The sequence below is a fragment of the Myotis davidii genome, unplaced genomic scaffold, assembly GCF_000327345.1.
Source record: "Myotis davidii unplaced genomic scaffold, ASM32734v1 scaffold287, whole genome shotgun sequence".
Taxonomy (NCBI): domain Eukaryota; kingdom Metazoa; phylum Chordata; class Mammalia; order Chiroptera; family Vespertilionidae; genus Myotis; species Myotis davidii.
The window spans coordinates 283,701-310,078 of record NW_006297658.1 but is presented as its reverse complement, the minus strand read 5'-3'; positions in this window follow the sequence as shown (position 1 = coordinate 310,078).

The following is a 26,378-nucleotide window of genomic DNA, read 5'->3' as shown; positions in this document are numbered from 1 at the left end:
AAGGACTGATCCAGAGACGGAGAGGCATTGATTGGACTGTCGGGCTTTGGAGGGAGGGTAAGGGAGGGTGGCGGTAAGGGGGAAAGATCAACCAAAAGACTTATATGCAGGCATATAGGCCTAACCAATGGACACGGACAACGTGGGGGCGGGGGAGTTCGAGGGTAACGTGGGGACAAGGACACATATGTAATATCTTAATCAATAAAAAATATATTAAAAAAAAAAAGCTGAACTCATTATCACCCAAACCTTAACATATTATCTCTAAAGAGTTTTAAATCCAAGCGGCTAGAGGCCTGCTCCCTCCTCCCCCTGCCTTTTCTCCAGCCCCGTATGCCTATACATAATTTTCCAAAGTCTTTGATAACTCAAAAGCTTTGGAACATTGATTAAATGATAAACATATGAATATTCCAACAAGCTTTAAGTTTACCTAATTTTACCTTTTATTACAGAAAATCTATGAAGTAAATTTAAAACTGTTAATATAATGTCTTGTGCTTTGTTAAAGATATATTTCTTAAAAGTAAGAATGTTCATCGATGTCAACCTAAGAAATGCTGGCTGTTTACTTTTTAATTATCATTAGAAAATTAAGGTTTAAATATTGTATGGTTTTAATAATAGAAGGCATGGACATACATTTTAAAGGAAAAAGTAGAAGAAGGTCTGTGCAAGTGCTGAAGGTATTTAGAGGTTGATGACAGAAGGAAAGAATATTAGAGTGGAAATACTAATGGAAGGCCTAAGGCAAGGTGATGCATTCTTGAAGGACACAGAAGAGGGTTTGAAGGCTGATTTGAAAGGGTAAGATTTGTGAAGGTTGCGTATGTGATGAGAAGGAAAGGAAAAGAACAACAACCACCTACAAAGGGCCTTTTACTCTTAAGCAGAGAAGCAAGAGCTTCAGTCTCCAAACTTGGCAGGACGTGGCTGCTGGCTACGTCCTAAGCTGCACCAGAATGCTCAGCAGTGGAACTTTAAGACAGGCAAGCATTAGGTCTCACCATTAGCGAGACACCGTAAGTAACTAGAAAGTTACTTCTGCTTGAGATGTATGCATTGCAGTATCAGCCAGCATGTCTCTCTCCCGCCTGTTTTGCAAGTTGGTTGCTCTGTTTGCGAGAAAGTAAAAGTCTTTAATGTAGCAGTTTAAGGTTTAAGAATAAAGACAGCAAGGATTAAGATTCAGTAAAAATAAAAAGTCAAGCCAGTGAATGTTTAGACTAACCTCAGAAAGTTTAAAGCATTGACAATACAAGATATTTTTGAATTTATGACAGACTGCTGACTCCAGGGCGATTCACTGGATTTCTCTCCAGATCACATCCATCTGTTTACCGTCATAGTGCTTCTGAATCTCGCAGAACTCTCATATCCCTAAAATGGTCTCCCTACTCGCCCTAGACCAGTGGTCGGCAAACTGCGGCTCCTGAGCCACATGCAGCTCTTTGGCCCCTTGAGCGTGGCCACGAAGTTTCAATCACACTGTACGTGTGCGCCTGCACGTGGTATTTTGTGGAAGAGCCACACTCAAGGGGCCACAGTTTGCCGACCACTGCCCTAGACTATCTTTTAGCCAAAGAGGGAAGGGTTTGTCTAATTGCTAACACCTCCTGTTGTTTTTATCTAAACTCTACAGGTCAAATAGAGGAAAGAACACAATGCATTCTACAGAAGACGCAGTGGCTCAAGATCGGTCAGGACCACACAGAGCAGTCCATATGGTCCAGCCTACAAGCAGCTCTGCTCCAATTACCCTGGCATTTACCCCTTTAAGCTCCCTGACACTATTTCTCTGCCTCCTCCTCCTCCTCAGGCCCTGCATTTTGAAATTAGGTGCCAAGTTTATACAAACAAAATTACAAGTCTTAGTCAACCAAACAGTAGGACAGTTTGTCCTTACCCAGGTAAAGGGACTCTACAGGCCTATATCCCAGGAAATAATCTGAATTTACTCCTTAGGCATCCATGGCAGCCCCTCCCACACATGAAGCAGACAAAGAGAAACGTCAACCCGATCCCCCTTCTTTTCCTTTATATATACCCTTTAAGACGGGAATGAAAGTGTTAAAGAGACTAAAAAACGGGGCAGAGAAAGACTTGTTGTGCTTAGCAGATATCTTGCAGAAAGCTTGCAGCCTTGAGCACAGCATAGCTCAGATAACCAGAAGACACCTGGCATGGGAGGGACCAAAGATGGACCAGACCCTTACATCAGCAGAGCAGCTTGCAGCCAACAAAAATTAATAAAAACCTCTCTCTCCCTGCTCTCTTCACTGATGACTTTCTCGGTCTCAGCCCACCTGCACCCAGGTGTTGGGAATAAAATCATTTTTGATACATTATATCCTCATGTCATAGGTGTGTGACCCCAGTCCACTCTGAACCTGTCAGAAACCACATTTGAAATGGAGCCCGGCCCTGGCAGGTGTGGCTCAGTGGTTGAGTGTGGACCCATGCACCAAGAGGTCAATGGTTCAATTCCCAGTCAGGGCACATGCCTGGGTTGCAGGCTTGATCCCCAGTGGGGAGCATGCAGGAGGAAACTGATCAATGATTCTATCTCACTATTGATGATTCTATCCCTCTCTTCCTCTCCCTTCTCTCGCTCTAAAAATCAACTTTTAAAAAATGAGAAAACCAAGATAGCAGCCTAAGTAAACACCTGTACTTGCCGCCTTCCACAACTACATCAAAATTACAACTAAAATACAAAACAACCATTATTCAGAAACACCTGAAAGCTGGCTAAAGGAAGTCCTACAACTAGAGTAGTAAAGAAGAAAGTACATCAAGGGCTGGTAGGAGGGGTGGAGGTGTGGAATGGGCTTGTCTGACACCCACGTGGGTCATTTTTTCAATCAGGAGATTGTGTCTGTGGAGGCCACACGCAAGGAGCAAGGAGTCCTAGCCCCACACCAGAACCCCAGCCCAGGGATTCAGAGCTGAGAAGAGAAGTCCCCATAACTATAGGCTATAAAAACCAGTGGGGATGGTGACTAAGTGCACACAGGTTGCTGGAGACCCAGGTGTTCCATTTAAAGGGCCAATGCAAGGACATACAATCCCTCTGAGCTCCAGAACTGGGTAACTTTGGAGGACCCAGGCACATACAGGGAGGACCTGGATTGTCTGGCATCGGGACTGGAACTTGGGGGTGGCTTTCTCCCAGATAGGGATGCTCCAACACATCATTGTTCCTGTGCCAGGACATCAACCCCTCTCCCCTGCCCAATCACAGGGCTGACTGGCAGCCATATATGAATCTCCACCAGCCTGGAGCACACTGTTTGCTCCACCCTGGGGATTCCCTGAAACCCCACCCCATCCAATTTGCAGCCCCACCCAAGCTGTTTGCAGAAGCTTTTCCAATGGCCTGTCCTGGCTCAGGCTGCAGACTTTGCTAAAATCTCCCAAACAAGCTGCAGCTGGTGTCAGCGTGCCCCAGACCTACAAGTAAGAAGCCCAAGACCTGAAACAAGCACCAGCCTGCCTTGATTCACAGTTGGGCCTCACTTGGGCACCTCTGAGCCCAGTAAAAATAGCAGCCATCTGCAGATCCTTCTGCAGCTCCTGCCAGGTGGTCGCAGGCAGTGGCTGACTTTGCACCTCCCTGGAGGCCCTAGAGCCAGTGCACCCAGTGGACAGCTTCAGGGCACACTCAAGAAGCAGACTCAGTGAGCACCAAAGTACCACAGAAGCAAGTCCTGCCCTATAGGGATGTCTCCTGCACAGCAGCTATCCCACTGTAGTCACAGCTGGTCCTCACAGCCAATGGGCCTGGAGGTCAATTCTTCCAATTCCCAGTCACACCAACAGCAATCAAGGCTGAAGTACAACAAGACTGTGCACACAGCACACATGGGGGCACATCTAGAGTACCCAGCTAAGGTAACTGGGGAGGCCTAGACACTGGGCCTTATAGGACACCTACTACACAAGGCCATTCTCCCAATTCCAGGAGACATACAGGTCTGCTTAATACATAGAAACAAGCACAGGGAAGCAGCCAAAATGCAGAGACAAAGAAACATGTCACAAATGAAAGAAATGGAAGCAAGCAAACTACTGGATACCGTTTAAATCCATGGTTATAAGGTTACTCAAAGCTCTTCATGAGACTTTCAAGGATCTTAGTGAGGATGTCAAAGACATGAAAAAGGACCAGTCAGAAATTAAGCATATGCTGACTGAAATAAAGAATAATTTACAAAAATATATAAATAAGTAAATAAGAATAATTTACAGGGATTTAACAGTAGAGTACAGGATTCCAAGAATAAAATCAATGTTTTGGAATATGAGGAAGCAAAAATCACCCAATCGGAAGAACAAAAATAAAAAAGAATCCAAAAATATGAAGATAATATAAGGAGCCTCTGGGACAACTTCAAGCGTACCAACATTCACATTATTGGGGTGCCAGAAGAAGAAAGGGAGCAAGATATTGAAAACCTATTTGAAGAAATAATGACAGAAAACTTCCCCTACCTGGTGAAAGAAATATACAACCAAGATTACTCTACCCAGCAAAGCTCTTATTTAGAAATGGTGGTCAAATAAAGAGCTTCACAGACAAGAAAAAGCTAAAGGAGTTCATCACCACCAAACTGGTATTACATGAAATGTTAAAGGGTGAAGAAGAAGAAGAAGAAGAAGAAGAAGAAGAAGAAGAAGAAGAAGAAGGAGAAGGAAATATGAACAATAAATTTGCAACAAATACATGTCTATCAACAATTGAATCTAAAATCAAAATAAACAAGAAAATAATGAACAAAATAAACTGCTGAATAAAATAGAACCAGAGGCATGGAAGCATGGAACAGACTGACAAACCTCAGAGGGAAGGGGGGTGGGGGATGAGAAGAGATTAACCAAAGATCTTACCTATGGACACAGACAGTAGGTGAAGGCCTGGAGCAGGGTGGGAACAGGGGGGCAATGGGAGGAACCAAGGATGGACCAGACCCTTACATCAGCAGAGCAGCTTTGCAGCCAGCAAAAATTAATAAAAGGCCCAATGGGGGAAAGGGAAAGGTGGACATCTGTAATACTCTCAAAAATAAAATTTTTTTTAAAGTAAAAGATTAAAATAAAAAATGGAGTCAGGAGGCTAGAAGAGCAGGAAGCATGCCTCTATGATTCATCTTCACAGAAAAGAAACAGCATGTGGCCAGGCAGTTCCTGAACTTCCCCAGAGCAAACAGGATGTGGGGGGTGGGGGACGGTGAGAGCTGTGCACGTGGCTGATCGCACATGTTCCAGGAAGATTCCCCTAGATTCGGAATCTAGGGCCTGGACAAAGGGAGGTGGGGGCAACTGGAAAAGGCCCCAGCCCATTTTTTTTTTAAATAACCCAATGGGAGACAGCAAGACCTGGGCGACCTATTAGGAAACAGGTGACCAAATAGTCCTCAGCCAATGAGGAACTGGAGGAGGGTCTAATAGGTTGTGTCCCCTGGTCCACGGGTGACCCTGTACAATGGGCGCCCGCTCTCAAAGTGTTATTAAAAGTCTCATTTTCGCCACACTTTTGTTTCCTAGTCCGTCATTTGAAATTTGGACAGGTGAGCCATTTCTCACAATTTGGGGGCGTGTCTGGGACTTCTGTGCCCATGGAGAGGGAAAGGCTGTTTAAGGGGAGGCGCCCACCTGAATTTGGGTGGCCTCTGCCTGAGCCCCATCTCTTCGTGGATGCCATAGAACAGGCCCGAGACTCCTTCTCTTTGGAAGATGGTGAAAATGGCGCAAGGGGGTATAGGCCGCAACCAGGCAGGCCATGTGCATGGGCCAAAACGGTAAATTGGACTAAGTGCCATTTTGGGGGTTGGCTATATGTGACTGGGAAAGGTCTGGGACACAACGCGAGTGCAGAGTTCTGATTTGCAGTTCCATTCTCCCACGGGGGAAGTGGCCAGAAAGGGACATCTCCAGTACGGGAGGCTGAGCATGAACGGTCGCCAAGGACCTGCCCAGGATGGGAAACAGAAATTCTAGGTCTAGGGAACACATTCCCCCAAAATAGTCCATTGGAGAATGCTGAAGGTCTGGGAGGGCAGTTCCCGAACCAGGGACAGGAGACATTGCTCTGCGTTGGTGGTTTATTTTTTTTAATGCAGGGCATTCTGTGGTGTAAACTTTTAGTGCGTTGTGCGTGCCTGTATAAGGGTGTTTCGGTTGATGTTTTGTGTCTCTTTGTTCTTTGGTTTAATTTGTTTAAGAATGGGGCGACCCCCACTTTGGGGAAGCCCAGTTATGTGTGGTGGGGCTGAACACATGACAGAGATGGCAGGAACGTCCCAGCAGCTGCCAAGAATTCTTAATCTTAGCGACTCTTCCTGCCCTCCCTCTCAGGGCTTCAGCCACCAGAAACTCTTAGCTGGTGAGATTTCTGTCTGTGTGACTGTAATGCAATTTTGGCTTTCTATCTCTTGGGGACTTTAGTTTGCTCTTCGGTTTTAAAATATAGGGACAAAGATTACATGGGAAAATAGGGATTACAGGCATGGGGAAGTGGGCAATGCCGGTTGGGTTGGGACTCCATTGTTTGGGCAACAAGATTAATGTTTTCATGGTAATGGGCCGTTGGACCACATTCCAAGGTTGACACCCAGGCCAGGAGGGGGTCGGGGGAAGGGCACATATGACTCCCAGCCAGGTTGGTATGTCCTTTTTTTAAACAGAAAGGATAATCATGGTTAACAGAGCATGATTAATATTTCCCATAACCATAACTAGTCCCCAATGTTCTATTTTTGCCTATAACACTGAGAGGAACAGATCTGTAGTGTTATAATGTACCCCGGGAATCACAGAAGGATGCCTCAAGAAGTCGAATTAAAGAGTCACATTTATTGCAATCCGGGACTATGAGGGGCCATTCCCAAATCTCATAGTGATAAGATGGTGGCAAAACCAGACTTATATAGGCAAAGATCACAAAGGTATTGATTATATCTCAAGGTTTGGAATGAGGAACCTGGATTGCAAAAAAGCAGTTTACAGAAGCAGAATTAAGCATGTTAATTACAGTTTTGGGTCTCAGGGTCACTGAATTGGCAGAAACACCTTATCCAGAGCCCTCGGGTCTTGAGACCACTGAGTTGCCAGGAACTCATTGTCTAGAGCCGTCGAGGTAATTTAGAGTAATTGTGCTGTCCTGGTCTTGGGACGGCTGAGTCAGCTGGAACACCATTATCTGTGTCCACTAAAACAATTTAGGATAATTGTGCTGTCCTGTTTCCCAGGTACAGAAGAATGTGCTTTCTAAAACCAGTAAGACAACAATCAATGGGATAGTCATTCAATCGAATGGGATGACTTATACAATTCAGAAAATCAAAATAACCTGTCCATTGTTAAACAAAGCAAATAGGTACCATACTTCAGTAGAAGTACCCTCCAGCAGGCTGCAAAATAGCAGAGTGGGGGCCCTCCTGTTTTTATAAAGTAAAATAAAATAAAATAGTACTTTCACATTAAAGCCACTGAAGGCCAGTGTGTTATCCCTGTTACAAAATTTTCCAAGAAAATGCCTTGGATAATAATAACTGGCTTTAAAATCTTAAAATTGTATAAATATAACAAAAGTAAAAGTTATATGATAAAGCTTTTTCAGAGTTTTCCAAAGTTTTTAGTAACTTAAAACTTTGGAGTTTGCTGGGTTAATTAGTAAAAATTTTAAATATCTAGGTATTTTGAAATAACAGGATACTGAAACATTAATTAATCTGAGTTTTTCTTGTATGAACAATCAAGAGGATAGATTTGAATCTATTAATTGAATATGTTTTGTATTTTATTTGAAAAATAACCTCAAAAGTGTGAATGTATTACTAATCTGAGAAATGCTAAGTACTTAACTTGCCACCTAAAATTTAAGGTTTCTAAGAGTTAAAAATTCTAGCTAATTGAAAAGAAATCATATGGTTTTGGTAATAGAAGGCATAAGGTGGATTACTGAAATAATTAGGAAATTAAGCTACGTGAATAAAGATTTGTGAAAATTACAGAAGGATTGTGAAGAGAACTCTTAAAGGGAAATTATAGGTCGGTGAATCTAAAGTAGACTAATACAGAATTTGTTTAGACCTTTTCCAGAGAAAAAGTTTTCTGTTAAAAGGGAAAAGGTTTTTCCTGTATTTGCCTAGGAACCAAAAGTTCTATAAATTATTGGAATAATTATATATTGTGATATTTTAATCAAGTACTTATTACTTTAAAAAAGTGATCTCAATTGTGGGACCTGAAGTTTCACTAGCTTGTGCTTGTGTTTAACACCCTCTTGTCACTTTGAATGAATCTAGTCTTTTAGTGGATGGGTTTGACAGCCTTCCTAGGGTTTAAATTTTAAGAAAAAAATTTTTGACCTAGAGTTCACTTTAGGTCATTCCAATAGGCTCTGGGATGCCTCAAGGATTTGTTTTCTCTTTATGAAGGAAAATTTTATACTGAAGTTACATAGGAACCTTCGACAAATAAAGAAATAATAACTATATTCCATTTATGTATGCTTATTATTAAACTAGATTCTGATATGCTTTCAGTCATAACTAATGGATATTATTGTAATGTTGCGAACGCAGTGTTTTGCAGAAAGGACAAGGTTCCATGTCATTTGCATTATAATGAAATTCATAACCGTGTCATTTTAAGTTTCTTCTTGTCATTTGGAGACAGTTGCTGTTTTGTTAGAATGTATTTTTTTTTAAATGTTACATCTTTTGAGGAGTCCATGGAAAGGACTGGTATGGAAAATCAGATGGTCTTCAGGCAGCGGTTCTCAACCTGTGGGTCGCGACCCCTTTGGGGGTCAAACGACCCTTTCACAGGGGTCGCCTAAGACCATCGGAAAACACAAATATAATTACATATTGTTTTTGTGATGAATCACTATGCTTTCATTATGTTCAATTTGTAACAATGAAATAGTGGGTCACTACAACATGAGGAACCGTATTAAAGAAGTTGCAGCATTAGGAAGGTTGAGAACCACTGTAAACAAGTTGGTGTATTTTTCTCCCTATATCATCCCTCTGAAATTTGACAATCCTTAATGACTGAATCATGGCAATACATTTCTTTGCATAAATTCAATAAGACTGCTTTCCAATGGTGGTTTTATTGACAGAAACCTTTGACTGGAGTGTTATGTTTAAAAGAGTCATGTCTAGACTCTGGAGACTTGAAGCCAATGGGAGTGCCATGGAGAAGGCCCGGTATCCTGCTTGATAGGCCCGAAAATGGATGACGCTGGAGCTTCGGGCCCATACCCTGCCAGCGCTGGCTGTTGGTCGCAGTGGGGGGAGAGCTGCCAGGGCACCTCTGTGCCCTGCCCCACCTCCCATGCTCACTGCCCTGCAACGAGTAGGAGGGCTGCTCAGGTGGGCCTTGAAGCCTAGGGCGCAGGCCCACAGGTAGAGCCACTGCAGGTACAGATCTTGGTGAGGAATTCGCCCAGCCCTGATGGCAGCTGGGTGGCTGGGCTTCTCTGCCCTGAGGGACACACTGAGACTCAATCATGAAATTCCAGTAAAGGCCGTCAATTACCATTCTTGTTTGTTTATGTAAATGGTCAGGCCAAATTGAAACTAGACTTAATGCAATAGGTAAATTGGTCTTAATTTGGCTCTTTAATAAAAATAAGGGTGATTTTAGGGAGAAAAACTCTATTTCAATAGGGAGTTACCAGAACTGAAATGTTTTTATCCTTCCACCAGACCATTTGTTGTAATTCTTGCTGTTCTAATTTTTTCTCAATAATACTAAATTTTATAATACAGTTTGTCTCCGCCAAGTCACAACCCCACCTCCTTCCGTGCCCAGGCCTCATCATCCCTCTGATAGAGAGCAAGGAACTCTTGGCTCTGAGAGAAACCTTCATCTCCCCTCAGCATGGAAGCAGTTAAGAGACCTGACGCCCCCTTTCCCTGACAGAATTCAGAGCCAAGATCCTTGAGAGGTTGTGTTAGGCAATTAGACAGACATGAGCAGAGCAAGGACGATGGGCCAACTGGAGGAGAAATGGATGGGCCGACCCTGAGACATGCTTCTCACCACTCCAACTGCTCTGATGCTGGCAATGAAGGAACCTATATAGACTGTCTCTCCCTCTCCCTTCCTCTAAGAAAGCCAACAGATTTTTAGAACAGCTAATGAAGATAGAATCAGTGTAAGAAAAAGAGGGGGGATTTGTAGGAAGCATGCTTCTATGATTCATCTTCATAGAAAAGAAACAGCATGTGGCCAGGTGGCTACTGAATTTCCCCAGATGCAAGCATGTCAAACTCGAGGCTGTGGCCACATGCCTCCTTTAAATAAATGAGGCATGTGGCCTGCCAGCCCGAGTTTGACATGCTTGCCCCAGAGCAAACAGGATATGGGGGGTGGGGAGAGGGTGAGAGCTGTACACATGGCCAATAGCACATGTCCTAGGAAGATTCCCCTAGACCCGTGGTCGGCAAACTGCGGCTCACGAGCCACATGTGGCTCGTGAGCCACAGTTTGCCGACCACTGCCCTAGACAAAGGGAAGAGGAGGCAACTAGAAAAGGCCCCCGCCCATTTTTTTAAATAACCCAATGGGAAACAGCAAGACCTGGGTGACCTATTAGGAAATAGGTGACCAAATAGTCCTTAGCCAATGAAGAACTGGAAGAGGGTCTACATAAATAGGCTGTGTCCCCTGCCCCACAGGTGATCCTGTACAATGGGCGCCCGCTCTCGAGAATATTATTAAAAGTCTCATTTTCACCACGCTTCTGTTTCCTTGTGGTCCTCAGGTGCAGAGACCTGTGAGGGGCCAGCAGAGGGCGCCAGGATGCCAACCCCAGCCCTGGGGTGACTTCAGGTCTTGATGGTTGACTTCCAAGTTAACCTGTGCTCAGGGGATTCTGGATTCTTTTTTTAAAATAATATATTTTATTGACTTTTTACAGAGAGGAAGGCAGAGGGAGTTAGAAACATCCATGAGAGAGAAACATTGATCAGCTGCCTCCTGCACACCCTCTACCTGGGATGTGCCGGCAACCAAGGTACATGCCCTTTACTGGAATCGAACCTGGGACCCTTGAGTCCGCAGGCCCATGCTCTACCCACTGAGCCAAACCGGTTAGGGCGGATTCTGGATTCTTGACCCTTATCAGATATTACTTTGACATTTTTTTCTCCCATTCTATTCTTAATATTGTTCTTTGAAGCAGAGATTTTAAATTTGATGAAATCCTATTTACCTCTTTTGGGGTTTTTTTGCTTGTGCTTTTGGTATCATATCTAAGAAACCATACTTAATCCAAGGTCACAAAGATTTACACGTATGTTTTCTCCTAAGAGTTCCTTCATTTAGGTCTTTGATGTATTTTGAGTTACTTCTGTGGTGTGAGGCTGGGTTCTAATTTTATTCTTGTGTGTGTGGACTTCCCATTGTTCCAGGAGCACTTGCTGAAAATCAACTTACCACAAGGTGTGTGTTAATTTCTGGACTCTTGATTCTACTACACTTATCAGTTTCTTTACAAAAAAAAAAAAAAGACAGATGGAGTTTTTTAACATTTATAGATAAATTTGGGGAATACGTCAGCACTTTGAAGGGCAAAAGAAGCCATGTGGAGGAGGAGGAGAGATTTTTGCAGACAATCTCAATGTTGAATGATCACCCTAATGGGATGCCCCCTTCAGAACAGCTCTGGCTCAAGTAGGAGAACCTCCTGCCACTGGACACCTCAGGACAGAGGTGAGGTCTTAGCAGGAGCATCCAACTTGGAGAGGCACCCTAACAACTCCCATCCCAGCAGCCACGTTGTTGAACAGCCACGTAATATTAACTCAGAGACTCCTACCAACTGAAACGTCTCCTTTCCAGGAACAAAACTATGCTGGCCTCCAAGAGGATGAGCAGGAATATTTATTGCTGTCCTGGTATATTTGTAAAAGACCGGAGACAACCTAAATGCCTATCGATGGAGACGAAGTATGGCATACTTATACCATGGGGCACTGTGCGGCCTTAAAAACATATGCTGATAAGAAAACAAGTGTAGCCCTGGTTGGAGTGGCTCAGTTGGTTGGGTGTCATCCTGTACACCGAAGGGTGGCAGGTTCGATTCTGTCAGGGCACATGGCACATGTCAGGCTGTGGGTTCAATCCCTGGTCGGGTGTGTTTGGGAACAACTGATTGATGTTTCTCTCTCACCTTTCTCTCTCTTTCCCAACCTAAAGTCAATTTAAAAATTAAAAAGAGAGAAACCGTGTGTATCATAAACTATCAGTTTTTAAAATGAAAAGAAATATATGCTTGTATATTTTGTTGGGGTATTACTTTTATCTGTATAATGTTTTTCATGTTCAAATATGTATTTTAATATTGTAAGTTTCTTTTATCTCTGACAGAAATGAGCACTTTGGGTTAAGGCCTTACTCATCAAATTAAAGCCACATCATATTTTCTCAGTTTATATTTATGTTGTATTTCTCCTTCTTTTTTAAAAACATTGATTTCAGAGAGGGAGAGAGAGATAGAAACATCAATGATGAGAGAGAATCATTGACTGGCTGTCTCCTGCACGTCCACTGGACTAGAATCGAACCCAGGACTCTTCAGTCCACAGGCCGACACTCTAGCCTTGAGCCAAACCAGCTAAGGGTGTTGTATTTCTCATAACTATAGTACAATATCACAACCAAGAAGCTAGTTTTGATTCAAGCCACCTGTTTAAATCAGATACCACTAGGTTTACATGTACTCACTATGTGTTAGTTCTGTGCAACTTTATCACATGTATATTCATTCACACATCACAGCAGGAGACAGAACATTTCCATGACCTCAGGGTCTCTCATGTTGCCTTTTATCCCTCACACACCCTTCCTGACCCTTGCCCGCTGGAAACCACCAATCTGTTCACTTGACTGACAACACCAAAGGCTGGTGAGGGTGGAACCAAGGAAACCCTAATTCACTGCTGGTGGGAGTGCACAATGGTAAGCCGGTTGGGAAGACAGTTTGGTGGTTTCTTACAAAACTGAAACTGTCTTACCATATGATCCAGCAATAACACATCTTGGTATTTATCCAAATGAATAGAAAACGTAAGTCTACATAAAAACCTGTGTGTGAATGCTTATAACAGCTTCATTTATAAGCATATGCCCTATAGGCGGCCTCCCTCTGGCTATGGAAATTCTCCAAGTCCAATGCCAGGATGCCTTGGTGACTATGAAGACAGGTACCAAAAACATGAGGCTATGTTTTCAGCTTCAAATAGAGGCCATTCTTTCAGAGACTTTCCAAATGAATGCACACAGGGAAGATTCTTGGAGTGGTGAGCGCATGGATGGGACCTCTTACTATAACCGCCACAGCCACAGGGGAAGGGTGCCTAAACCCATGCCTCAGCTGGACCTGGAGACTTGGAGAGAGTCTGAACATCCCTGCATCAACTCCGTTCAGCATCCAGCAAGCCAAGGTCACTGACAGTGGTGAGAAGGAAGAAGAAAAGTGGCCCAGGAATTTATTTTAAAAGAAATGTGCATAGAAAATAAACATTTCTTAAAATACATTCTGGCCAGTGTTGCTTGCTCAGTGGTTAGAGCGTCGGCCCATGCATTCTGGGTCCTGGGTTTGATTCTTGGTCAAGGGCACATACCTGGGTTGCAGCAGGTTTGCTCCCTGTCCCTGGTCGGGCCTGTGCAGGAGGCAACCAATCAATGTGTCTCTCTCACGTCGATCTGTGTTTTTTTCCCTCTCTCTCTCCTCCTAATCCCCTTCCTTCCATTCTCCCTAAAAAGCAATGGAAAAAATGTTCTCCGGTGAGCATTAACATATACCCTGAGTGGCCAGATTGTTATGACCACCCCATCAGTACCTCGCTGGGCCACCTTTTGCCTTCAATACTGCGGCGATTCTTCTTGGCATTGACGCCACGAGATGTTGAAAGGCGATGCGAGGAATCTGACACCATGCCTGATGAATAGCACTGTCCAGTTCTGTGAGGTTTGATGGTTGTGGAACCAGCTGCCTGATGGCTCTTTTAATCCACATGAATTAAAGGGCCCAAGTCATGCCAGGAAAACATGCCCCAAACCATATCACTGCCCCCACCAGCTTGAAGGGTTGTGCTCATGCATGTGGGGTGCATGCTTTCATGCTGTTTCTGCCAAATTCTCACTCTGTCATCTGCATGATGCAACTGGAAACGTGATTCATTGGACCACATGACTCTTTTCCAATGCTCAACTGTCCAATCCTTGTGTTCCTGTGCGAATTGGAGATGTTTTATCTTGGTAACTGCAGACAGCAAAGGTGTTCGAACAGGCCTTCAGCTTCCATATCCCATATGGTGCAGTGTAAGGCTAATTTGCCTACAAATGTCAGGTGGGCATAATAATCTGGCTAATTAGTATATATATATATACTAAGTAGAAAAAAGAGTCTAAAATGCCTTTAAAATACCTTTAAAAACATGTTCCTTACAGACCATTTATCCCTTATGAATATTGTTACAAAAATCCTCCACAAAATATGAGCTATATATTAAAAGGATCACACACCACAACAAAATGGGATTTATTCCCAGAATGCAAAGTTGGACGGGAATCTTGACCAATGTAATATGCCACATTAACGAATGAAGGGGGCAAACATCCACACGATCATCTCAATTGATGCAGAAAAACATTTGACCAAGTCTAACACCCTTTTATGATAAAAACACTCAAAAAACTACAAATGGAAGGAAACTTTCTCAACATGATAAAGGCCATATATGAAAAACCCACAGTAAAGACCATACTCAGTGGTGGAAGACTGAGAGCTCCACTCTTAAGATCAGAAACAAGACAAGCATTCCCACTTTTGCCCTTTTTATTCAATGTAGTATTAGCAGTCCTACTCAGAGCAATTAGGCAAGAAAAATAAAAGCGTCCAAATTGAAAAGGAAAAAGTAAAATTATCTTTGTCCATAGATGATACCACCTTAGATGTAGAAAACTCTAAAGATTTCACACCAACTTCCAACACACAAGACAGCCTATGAAAGCTAATAAACAAATTCAGCAAAGTTGTAAGATATAAAATTAACATACAAAAATCCGTTGTATGTCTCTAACCAACAATGAAAATTTTATAAAGAAAATTAAGAAAACAATTCCACTCAAATAGCATAAAAATACTTAGGAACTGGTTTAACCAAGGAGGCAAAAGACCTGTAAACTGGAAATTGTGAAACAATGCTAAAAGAAATTAAAGAAGACATAAATATGGAAGGACATTCTGTGTCCACGGACTGGGAGACAATATGGTTAAGAAGACACTACTACTCCACGCATTCTAAAGATTCACTGCAATCCCTCCCAAAATCCAAACCACATTTTGTACAGAATAGAAAAACCTTTGCTAAAACTTATTTGGAATCTTAAGGAAGTCAAAGCAATCTTGAAAAAGAAGAACAAATTTGGAGGACTCACACTTCCCTCTTTCAAAACTTACCACAATGCTACTGTAAACAAAGCAGTGTGGTGCTGGCATACACACAGACCTAGAGACTAATGGACCAGGAGAGAGAGCCCAGAAATAAACCTTCACATATAAGGTTTTTGATTTTTGACAAGGGTGCCAAGGCTATTCATGGGGAAAGGACAGCCTTTTCAACAAATGGCACTGGAAAAAAATGGGATATACAACATGCAAAAGAATAAAGTTGGATACTTACCTTATTCTATATACAAAAATTAGCTCAAAATGGTCCAAAGGCCTAAATGTCAGAGCTAAAACTATGAAATTCTTAGAAGAAAACCTAGGGGGAAATCTTCATGACACTGGATTTGGCAATGATTTCTTTGATATGACACCAAAACACAGGCAACAAACAAAAATAGACAAATTAAACTTTCTCGAAGTTAAAAATTTTGTGTATAAAAAGACTTTCAAACAGTGAAAAGAGACTCCACAGAATGGGAGAAGATATTTTTAAAGCATACTTCTAATAAGCAATAAATATCTGGAATACAGAAATAACTCCTAGGACTCAGCAACATAAACATAACAACTCAGTTCAAAAACTGCCAAAGGACTTAAATAGGCATTTCTGTAAAGATGATATACAAATGTCTAGTAAGCACATAAAAAGGTGATTAACATAAGTAGTCATTAGGGAAATGTAATCAAAATCATAATAATATACCATGTCACACCCATTTGTATGGCCGTATTTTTAAACATAGAACATAATAAGTGTTGGTGAGGATGTGGAGATATGGAAACCCTCTCACATTACTGGTGGAAGTGTAAAATGGCGTAGCCACTTTGCAAAAACAGTTTGGCAGTTCCTCAAAAGGTTAAACCTAGAGTTACCATATGATCCAGCTATTCCCTCCTAGTTTACACGCAAGGGAATTTAAAGCAGGGACTCAGATATTTGTACACCAATGTATATAGCAGCATTATTCATAATAACTAAAAGGTGCAAACAACGTGTATCCATCAGCAGATGAATGAATAAAAAAAATGTGGTATAGTCATACAATGGGATATTATTCTATACTAGAGGCCTGATGCACGAAATTCATGCAAGGGGTTTGGCCCTTGCAGCCCTGGCTTCATCCACAAGGTCATACGGATGGTTGTTCTGCCATCCAGTCTAATCAGCAATATTAGCTCTTTATTATATAAGATAATAAAAGCCTAATATGCAAATTGTCCCCTCAACTGGGAGTTCGACCAGGAATTCAACCGCTTACTATGATGTGTGCTGACCACCAGACAACACAGCACTCACAGTGCGTGGCAGTGCTAAGGAGCAGCAAGCTGAAAGGTAAGAAGCAGCAAGCAGGAGGGTGGTAAGGAGCAAGGAGTCCCGGATGGTGAGAGGGATGTCCACCTGCCGGCTTACGCCCTGCCTAAGCTGGCAGGAGGCAGGATGGTGGAGCAGGTGAGCAGGCGGCACCTGGCCAAGGCAGGTGCAAGCGGGGCCCAATCCCCCTGCCGATCACCCCACAGACAGCGACAAGCCACAGTAGCAGGGGGCAGGGCCACTTGCCTGGCTCCCAAGTGCTGAGGGAGCCAGATGGGGGCCCAATGACTCAGGCGGGGGCGGGGGGGTGGAGCCTGGGGGTCCAGGGGATGCCCAGGACCCAGAGGTCAGCTGGGACCTGCCCTTCCATGCCAGACGCTCACATTTCGATCGCCGGCCAGACCTAGGGACCACACTCATGCATGAATATAGTGCACCGGCCTTCTAGTCTATATATATATAAGCCTAAACAACCATTACAACCAGTGGAGCAAACAACTGGTCACTATGACATGCACTGACCACCAGGGGGCAGACACTCAACACAGGAGGTGCCCCCTGATGGTCAGTATGCTCCCACAGTTAACCTCCTGCAGCTGGCCAACCTCCTGCGGTCCTTCCCCCTGGCTGGCTGGCCCCGATGGCCCTGATTGGGACTGGGCTAGACGGCCCAGGCTGAGGAATTCCACCCGTGCACAAACTCGTGCACCAGGCCTCTAGTCTATACAGTAAAAGCTTAAGCGACCATTATGGCGGAATGACCAGAACGACCAGTTGCTATGATGTGCACTGACCACCAGGGGGCAGAAGCTCAATGCAGGAACTGCCCCCTGGTGGTCAGTGAGCTCCGACAGGCGCTATGATGTACCCTGACCACCAGGGGTCAGATGCTCAAAACAGGAGCTGTGCTGTTCAGCCAGAAGACAGGCTCATGACTGGCAAGCACAGCAGTGGTGGAGGGAGCCTCTCCCGCCTCTGTGGCAGTGCTAAGGAGCAGCAAGCTGAAAGGTAAGAAGCAGCAAGCAGGAGGGTGGTAAGGAGCAAGGAGTCCCGGATGGTGAGAGGGATGTCCACCTGCCGGCTTACGCCCTGCCTAAGCTGGCAGGAGGACATTCCCTGAGGGGTTCCGGACTGCAAGAGGGTGCAGGCCAAGATGAGGGACCCCCTGCCCCCAGTGCACAAATTTTGTGCACTGGGCCTCTAGTTTAGTTTAACCATAAAATGGAACAGAGTTTTGGTACATGCTATACCATGGCTATACCTTGAAGTCATTGTACTAAGAAGTAACAATCACTCTCCAGAACCTGTCCCAGCCAAGCTGACTGTAGCCCCACTTGGCAGATGTAACTCTGAATAGGTCTGGTGAGACTTGGTCAAGGCTAAGTAAAATTCAGCTTCTTCAGACATCCCATCATCTTGCTGCCTCCTCTTTCCATCAACTGGCCTTTATCCCTAATGAACATCTTTCACCGCAAATTGTATCTCAGCAGTTGCTTCCTACATCCAGAGAATTCAAATGCTAACATACTTCTGATGCAGATATTTGGCTAGGAGAGAGTTTTACAATTTGATGCCTTACAGGTTTCTCTCCTCACCTCCTGATGCATGTGTGCACATACACACTTGCACATGTATACACACAGACACATGCATACTCCATCATGCTCTGAATTCAACTCACCCACCTGTGGGCCATGCTCCTTCATGATTCCTTCTGCCTCGCTGGGATGCTCTTCTCTACCTTCTGTGCCTGAAAAACACCTGTGCATCCTTCAAAACCCAATCCACTATCACCCACTTTATGATGTGTTCTGGGCCCTCCACACTGGACACTGCCCAGTTAGCTGGTTAAGTCTGTTTCCCCTGCAATGTGAACACCTGAGGCCTGTGCCCTGTTCTCCTGGGAAGGCTGAGAGCTAGGCTCTGGACTCACAAACACCTGGGTTCAGATTCTGGGCTTTTCCTATATAAGGTGTATGACCTCCTTGTGCCTCAGTTTCCTCATTTGTAAAATGAGAACAGTGATACCTGCCTTGTAATTAGTGAGGCTTATGAGATGGGGAGTTCTTACCATCACCGCCATCATTACTGTGTCTGAACACCCAAGCCCTGGCACAGAGGAGTTTATTGAATAAAGAACATTTGGGCCGAAGACTCAGCCTATGGCACAGAAAATGAATATGTGAGGAACACCATGCCATTCACTGTGCTGGCAACTGAGCCAAGTACACCTGTCACCTAAGAGAAGAAGTTTTGTAACTCAGCCCACAACTAGATAGTCATGGGCAGAGAAGAGACAGGATTCCAGGAGGAGTCACATGGACACACATGTGAGAAAAGCTCACCTGTCCAAGTTCAAATAAATGACTCGGAGATAGAAGTATGGCAAAAATGAGACTTTTAATACGCTCTCAAGAGCGGGTGTCCATCCGGTTGTATAGGCACACCTGGAGTGCCGAGCACAGCCTATTTATCCGGTCCCTCATGTGGTTCCTCATTGGCTGAGCCCTATGGGGTCACCTGTTTCCTCATACGTGGCCCAGGTCTTATTGTCTCCCATTGGGCCATTTAAAAAATTTTGGGCTGAAGCCTTTTCTAGTTGCCTCCACCTCCTGCTGTCTATTTGAGGCAGGTGCCCCAGAGGTTCCCACCATGATGCTAGCTCACATCCACAGTTCTTTGTTCCTACATCTTCTTCCCTCCTCCCTACATTCTGTTTGCCCTAGGTCAGGGGTGGCCAACCTTTTTGTGAGTGCGTGCCAAAACCAGCAAAATCTCTGACTCAAAATTCTTCTGCGTGCCAACCCTAATTTTTTGAGAACATGTTACGTCTACTTGATATCTCTTAAGGTGTTTGTATGTGAAGAACCTTGAAGAAATAATAAAATTCATTCAAGCGACAAAAACAGTATATGATGATGAAAAATATATTTATTTTTTAATGTATACATGTTATGTAAAATTATTTATTTATCTAAGATGCACCTACACTGAATTTATCTGAAAAATAAAAAAGTCAATATTAAGAAAAAAACTGTAAATGGAAGATTATAAGAGAGGGTTTTGCGTGACAGCAAAATGTACTGGCGTGCCATGTTTGGCACGCGTGCCAGGGCTTGCCCATCCCCGCCCTAGGAAAATTCAGTAACCATTTCCATTAAACATTGACTATGCGGGAGATGGATCCTACAATTCCCTCCTCTTCCTTTTTACACTAATTGATCCTAACTTCATTAGCTGTTCTAAAACCTATTGGGTTTCTTAGAGGGAGAAGGAAACAGAGAGTGTCTACACAGATTCCTCCATTGCCAGCTTCAGAGCAGTTGGAGTGTTAGAGCACGTCTCAGGGTCCTGTCCATTTCTCCTCCAGTTGGCCCATCATCCTTGCTCTACTCATGTCTGTTTAACCGTCTACCACACCCCTCAAGGATCTTGGCTCTGAATTCTTTTAGAGGGAAGGGCCACAGAGTCTCTTCTGAAACTGCCTCATGCTGAGGAGGGATGGAGTTTTCTTTCAGAGCCAAGAGATCCTTGCTCTCTGTCGGAGGGACCATGAGGCCTGGGTATGGAAGGAGGTGGCAATGGTGTCTGGAGATGATAATCTCTAAGTGTGAGTAGAGCTTGTAACCTGGTGGAGACAAACTATGTTATAAAATTTCAAAAGTTAGAGCAGCAAGAATTATGAAAAATGGTCTGGTGGAAGAAAACAAAACAAAACAAAAAAAACACATTTCGCCGAAGCGGTTTGGCTCAGTGGATAGAGCATCAGCCTGCAGACTCAAGGGTCCCAGGTTCAATTCCGGTCAAGGGCATATACCTTGGTTGTGAGCACATCCCCACTGGGGGGCGTGCAGGAGGCAGCTGGTCGATGTTTCTCTCTCATCGATGTTTCTAACTCTCTATCCCTTTCCCTTCTTCTCTGTAGAAAATCAATAGAATATATTTTTAAAGAAAAACAAAAAACACATTTCAGTTCTAATCATTCCCTATTGAAATATAATTTTTCTCCCTAAAAATCACCCTTATCTTTATTAAAGAGTCAAATTAAGATCAATTTATCTATTGCATTACATCTAGTTTCAATTTGGCCTGATTGTTTGCATAAACACAATAAAAATAGCAATTGACCACACAGGCTCTTTAAAGTCTGCTTTGCTGGAATTTCATGATGAGTCTCAATGAGCCCCTCATAGCAGAGAAGCCAAGCCATCCATCTGCCATCAGTCCTGCTGGTTAAAATACCTGTAGACTTGGGTGAATTCCTCATCAAGATCTGCACTTGTGATGGCTCCATCCGTGCCCACGCCCTTGACTTCAAGGCTCACTGCAGCAACCTTCCTACTTGTCACAGCACAGCTTGTGCAAGGGGGTGGGCGGGGACACAGAGGCGCCCTCGCTGCTCCCATCCCTCTTCTACTGACCACCAGTGATAGCCAGGTATGGTCCAATGCTCCAGCGTCATCCATTTTCAGGGCTACCAGGTGACCAAGCAAGGTACCAGGCTTTCTTCAAAGTACTCTTATTGGTTTTAAATCTTCTGGTGACATCCAGAGTCCAGACATGACTCTTAAATATGACACTTCAAAGTCTTGATTAATAAAACCATCATTGAAAACTGATCTTATTGAATTCATACAAAGAAATGTATTGCCATTATTCACTCATTAAGAATTGCCAAATTCTGGAGGAACAAATTAGGGAGAAAAAAAAACACAATCTACCAAATTGCTTTAAGAAAACAGTTTCCTTATGTCTGAAAAAACAAACAAACAAACAAACAAGAATCAATTTGTTTCTCCTGATTTTCCCTGCTAGTACTTCTATAAATCTAGATACCCTAAAAATTCTAATAATTTTCATCCAGTGCAAAGGGGATGATCTGAAAATGTCAGAGTCCTTTCCATGGATCCTTCAGAAGATGTAACTTTTCTTTTTTCAAATGCATTATAACAAAACAGTGACTGTCTCTAGAAAGACACAGTTATGGATTTGATTATAATGCAAATGACATGCAATTTTGTCCTTCCTGCAAAACACAGTACTTTAGCTTTCTGGGCAAAAAACAGGAAAGACCTTTTCCTTTTTAACAGACGAGAAAAGGACTAACCAAAATGAGGTTTATTCTTTAACTTCATCTGTGGTCAGCAATGACACTAATTGGATTTCCGCCATCCATCTTCTCTGAGTAGGCTGACACGAGCCACTCACCCTCGGGCAAAATGCAAATCACCCACTCTTAAGTGTCCTTGTTTTAAGGAAGATAGAATTTACTAGATGGCTCCAAATTGCCGTTTATCCATCTTAGTTTCCCTATACCTGGATTACTGCCCTGTGTCATTTAACTGCATACTAAGTCATCAGTAACCAAGTTACATTACAGACAGGTAGACAAGGACTCTCACTAGCTAAGAGTTTCTGGTGGCTAATGCCCTGAGAGGGAGAACAGGAAGGGTCCCCAAGAATAAGCATTCTTGGCAGCTGCTAGGACAGTGGTTCTCAACCTTCCTAATGCTGTGACCCTTTAAACGGTTCCTCATGTTGAGGTGACCCACAATTTCATTGTTACAAATTGAACATAATTAAAGCATAGTGATTAATCACAAAAACAATATGTAATTATATATGTGTTTTCCGATGGTCTTAGGCAACCCCTGTGAAAGGGTCGTTTGACCCCCAAAGGGGTCGCGACCCACAGGTTGAGAACCACTGTGCTAGGAAGTCCTGCAATCTTTGCCACGTGTTCAGGCCCTCCACAAACAACTGGGTCCTGCAAAGCAGGATATGCCCTATCTTTAAATAAACTAAACCAAAAAACAAAGAGACACAAACATCAAATGAAACACTCTTATATACAATATTTACGGGTGTGCACAACCCACAGACAAAAGCTTCATACTGTTAGGTTGGAGAGAGCTCAGGATCGGATACATGCAGACGTGGGACGAGATAATGGACTCCCCCTGGCATTTCTAACAGATCCGTGTGCCAGACACAGATACCGGTCCCGGCTTCTCCCTGAATCCACAATGACCCCCACATAGACACTGACTCCTTCCTGAATACCCTGCCGACCCCCTGCAGCTGAAACTTCCTCAGCTGAATACCTCAGCTCATGTCCCCGCCCCTCACCCAACCATATAAAAAAAGCACCCCTCTCCCTGTTGGCATGAATCCACGTGCCCTGTCCTTGGGGGTACGTGGGTCTCCCGGGGATGCAGAATAAACTTTCCTTCCTTCCTTTTCTGATCAACTCTCTTTATTTCCTTCGCCGCCTCCTGAGCTACCTAACCTAACACACACCATGTTCCTTGTCTGTCCAGCCACAGACATCACAGAATGCCCTGCATAAGAAAACACCTAAGCAGAGCAATGTCTCCTGTGCCTGATTAGGGGATGCCCCCACCCCCCACCCCGGAACCTCAGTATTCTCCCAATGGACTATCCAGGGGAATGTCATCCTAGGCCTAGAATTTTTGTTCTGGTAAATCCCTTGTGACTATTCTATGTGTTCAACCCCCCTCCTGGAGGTTTCCTGCGCTGTGCTCAATCCCCCATGCTGGAGATTTCTCACACTCCCCAAGATCCGCTTCATCTATATCTGGTCGTTTTCCTTGCTGGAGAATGGAACTGCAGATCAGAACTCTTCACTCTCTTTGTGTCCAAGACACTTCTCAGTCACATACCCAAGGATATCCAACCACCAAGGTAGTACTTTATAGTCCAATTTTCTTTCTTTTTTTTTTAAAAAATATATTTTATTGATTTTTTACAGAGAGGAAGGGAGAGAGATAGAGAGCCAGAAACATCAATGAGAGAGAAACATCCATCAGCTGCCTCCTGCACATCCCCCACTGGGGAAATGCCCGCAACCCAGGTACATGCCCTTGACCGGAATCGAACCTGGGACCTTTCAGTCCACAGGCCGACGCTCTATCCACTGAGCCAAACCGGTTTTGGCAATAGTCCAATTTTCTTACCTTGACTCATGCATGAGGATTACCTAGTTGTGTATGTGTGCCTGCTTTTTTTGTTTGTTATCCTGCGTTGGTTTCACCATCTTCTGGGGGGGGAGGGGGGATAGCCTCAGGCCTGTTCTATGGCTTCCGTGAAGAGATGGGGCTCAGCAAAGGGCCACTCAAAATTGGGTGGGATGTGTCTCCCCTACAACCAGGGCACCCCTCTATATGGGCATAGAAATCCTGAATGAGCCCTCAAATTGTGAGAAATTCTCACCTGTCCGAATTCAAATAACAGACTCAAAGACAGAAGTATGGTGAAAATGAGACTTTTAATATGTTCTCAAGAGTAGGTGTCTGTCCCATCGTACAGGCACACCTGGGGCAGCGAGCACAGCCTATTTATTCAGTCCCTTCTCCGGTTCCTCATTGGCTGAGTACTATAGAGTCACCTGTTTCCGCATACGTCATCCAGGTCTTATTGTCTCCCATTAAGCCATTAAAAATAAATTGGGCTGAGGCCTTTTCTAGTTGCCTCCACCTTCCCCTGTCTAGCTGAGGAGGTGCCCTGGGGTTTCCACCATGATGCTGGCCCAGGTGCACAGTTCTTTCTTCTTACATCCTCTTCCCTCCTCCCTACATTCTGTTTGCCCTGGGAAAATTCAGTAACCATTTCCATTAAAAGTTGACTATGCTGGAGATGGATCACAGAGGCCCATTTCCTACACACAGAGCTCTTGAGGAACAGGAAGGAAGGAGCTTCAAGGCTGCCAAAGTGCCCACACCCAGCCCAGCCTGGACACTGCACACGAGCATCCTGCTCCTTCACCCAGGTTGGGAGGAGTGGAGATTGGAGTCTCACCTCATAAAGGAAGAGCAAATTCCTGGGAGGATGTCACATCCCTTTGCCCCCAGGCTAGAGGTCACCCAGTCATTCTTGAGGGGACAAGCAGGGTGTTCCCTGGAATCCCGCTCTGCCAACGCTGCCTCTGTTCTCCTGTGGCCCCTTCTTGGACAATGGGGCTCAAGCCACAAAGGGGCAGTCAGGACGGCAGAAGGCTGAGGCTGGGTCTGTCCTTAGCTGTCAGACTGAGAAATCGGATGAGAGGTTTACGAAGGTGGAGAATCTAACTGAGCATTTTGCCCAGCCTGTTTCCTCATTTGTCAAAGAAAATAGCATAATTCCCACCTCTTGGGGTGTTGTGAGGACTCAATGAGATGATGTAGGTCAGGTACCTATCCATGCTGGGGAGTTGGAACTCAACAAGGGATGGCCCTGCTTCTCTCATTCTTGCCAGTCCCTATTGTGGCAGCCTGACGGCCACCTCCTGAGCATACTTAGGGTCTCCACACAGGTCTCACCTTCTCAAGACATCCTTCCCTGATGCCCCAACCACCAACACTCACCCATCATGGCTCCTCCCTCCGGCTCTAACCCTGATGTCCCTCTTGCAGGAAGCCCATAGTAGCCATGAGAGGTCCTGTACCCAGCACCTGGAAGTCGCTACCTGTCCCCCTTCTACCAGCAGCCTATCCAACTTCAAAGCTCAGTGGTCAATGCCTGCCCCCTCCCCTCCTCAGGCTAGCTCTACTTGAAGGTGAGGAATGGGGTGGGGATTCTAAATTTGGCCATCCTGGGTCAGAAGGGGATGTTTCCCTGAGGCTGTGTGACCCCCTCAAACAAGGCTTATTCCATCTCCCTTCTTTTTCCTGGGATCTCTCCCTTAGGCTGGGAGGTGTGCCTGAGCCTGAAGGGTTCCCAGGACTTGGGACTCTCAGGGCTAAAACTAGCGTGGCCCCTTGGTCATCCTGCTTTTACTGTGGTTGAATGCCCTCATTTTTTAAAAAATTTCACAAGTAAAATTATGACATTCTTCTCAAACAAATGAAACATTAAATCATTAAAAGGAATCAGAGCTTCTTGGAGAAATAACAGATTCCAATTTGGGGCAGAATACAAGAGTCTGGAACAATTTGTGCTAGAAAGTAAGAAAATGCTCAAATATTATGACATACTGAAAGAACACAGGAGGCAGTTTGGAGGAGCCCCCACTGGCTAAACCCGCCAGTTGAGCATCTAAGGAAATAAGGAGAGTAACAGAAAAAAACTCACTGAGTAAAATCCTCCTATATAATAAAAGCCTAATATGCTAAGTGTCTGATCACCGGTTCAACCAATCAAAGCATAATTTGCTAATGATATGCTCAGGCCACCCGCCACGGCCTGCACTGACCACCAGGGGGCAGACACTCCACCAGTAGGCTAGCTTGCTAATGGGATTCTGCCCCTCTGGGACTGAGCCAGATGGTGGGGTCTCTCCGCCTGGCCTGGGCCCTCTCGCAATCCAGGATGAGGGGACCTCGCCCCAGTGCACACATTTCGTGCACCAGGCCTCTAGGAAGAATATAATGCTAATGAATGAAATCTCTTCTTTAGAATACAAAGCCATGGGTGGAGAAGGAATGGCGGCAATAGTGAAGAAACAGTGTGGGGCCATTCGTCTGAACCAGCCATAGCAATGAAAACAGTGGTTAAAGGAACGGAGGAGGGTATCGGCAGGTCTCCGCGGCGGCTCACAGGTGGCGATCACGAAGGGGCCCCAGCCGCCACAGGAGGGCCAGGCTGCGC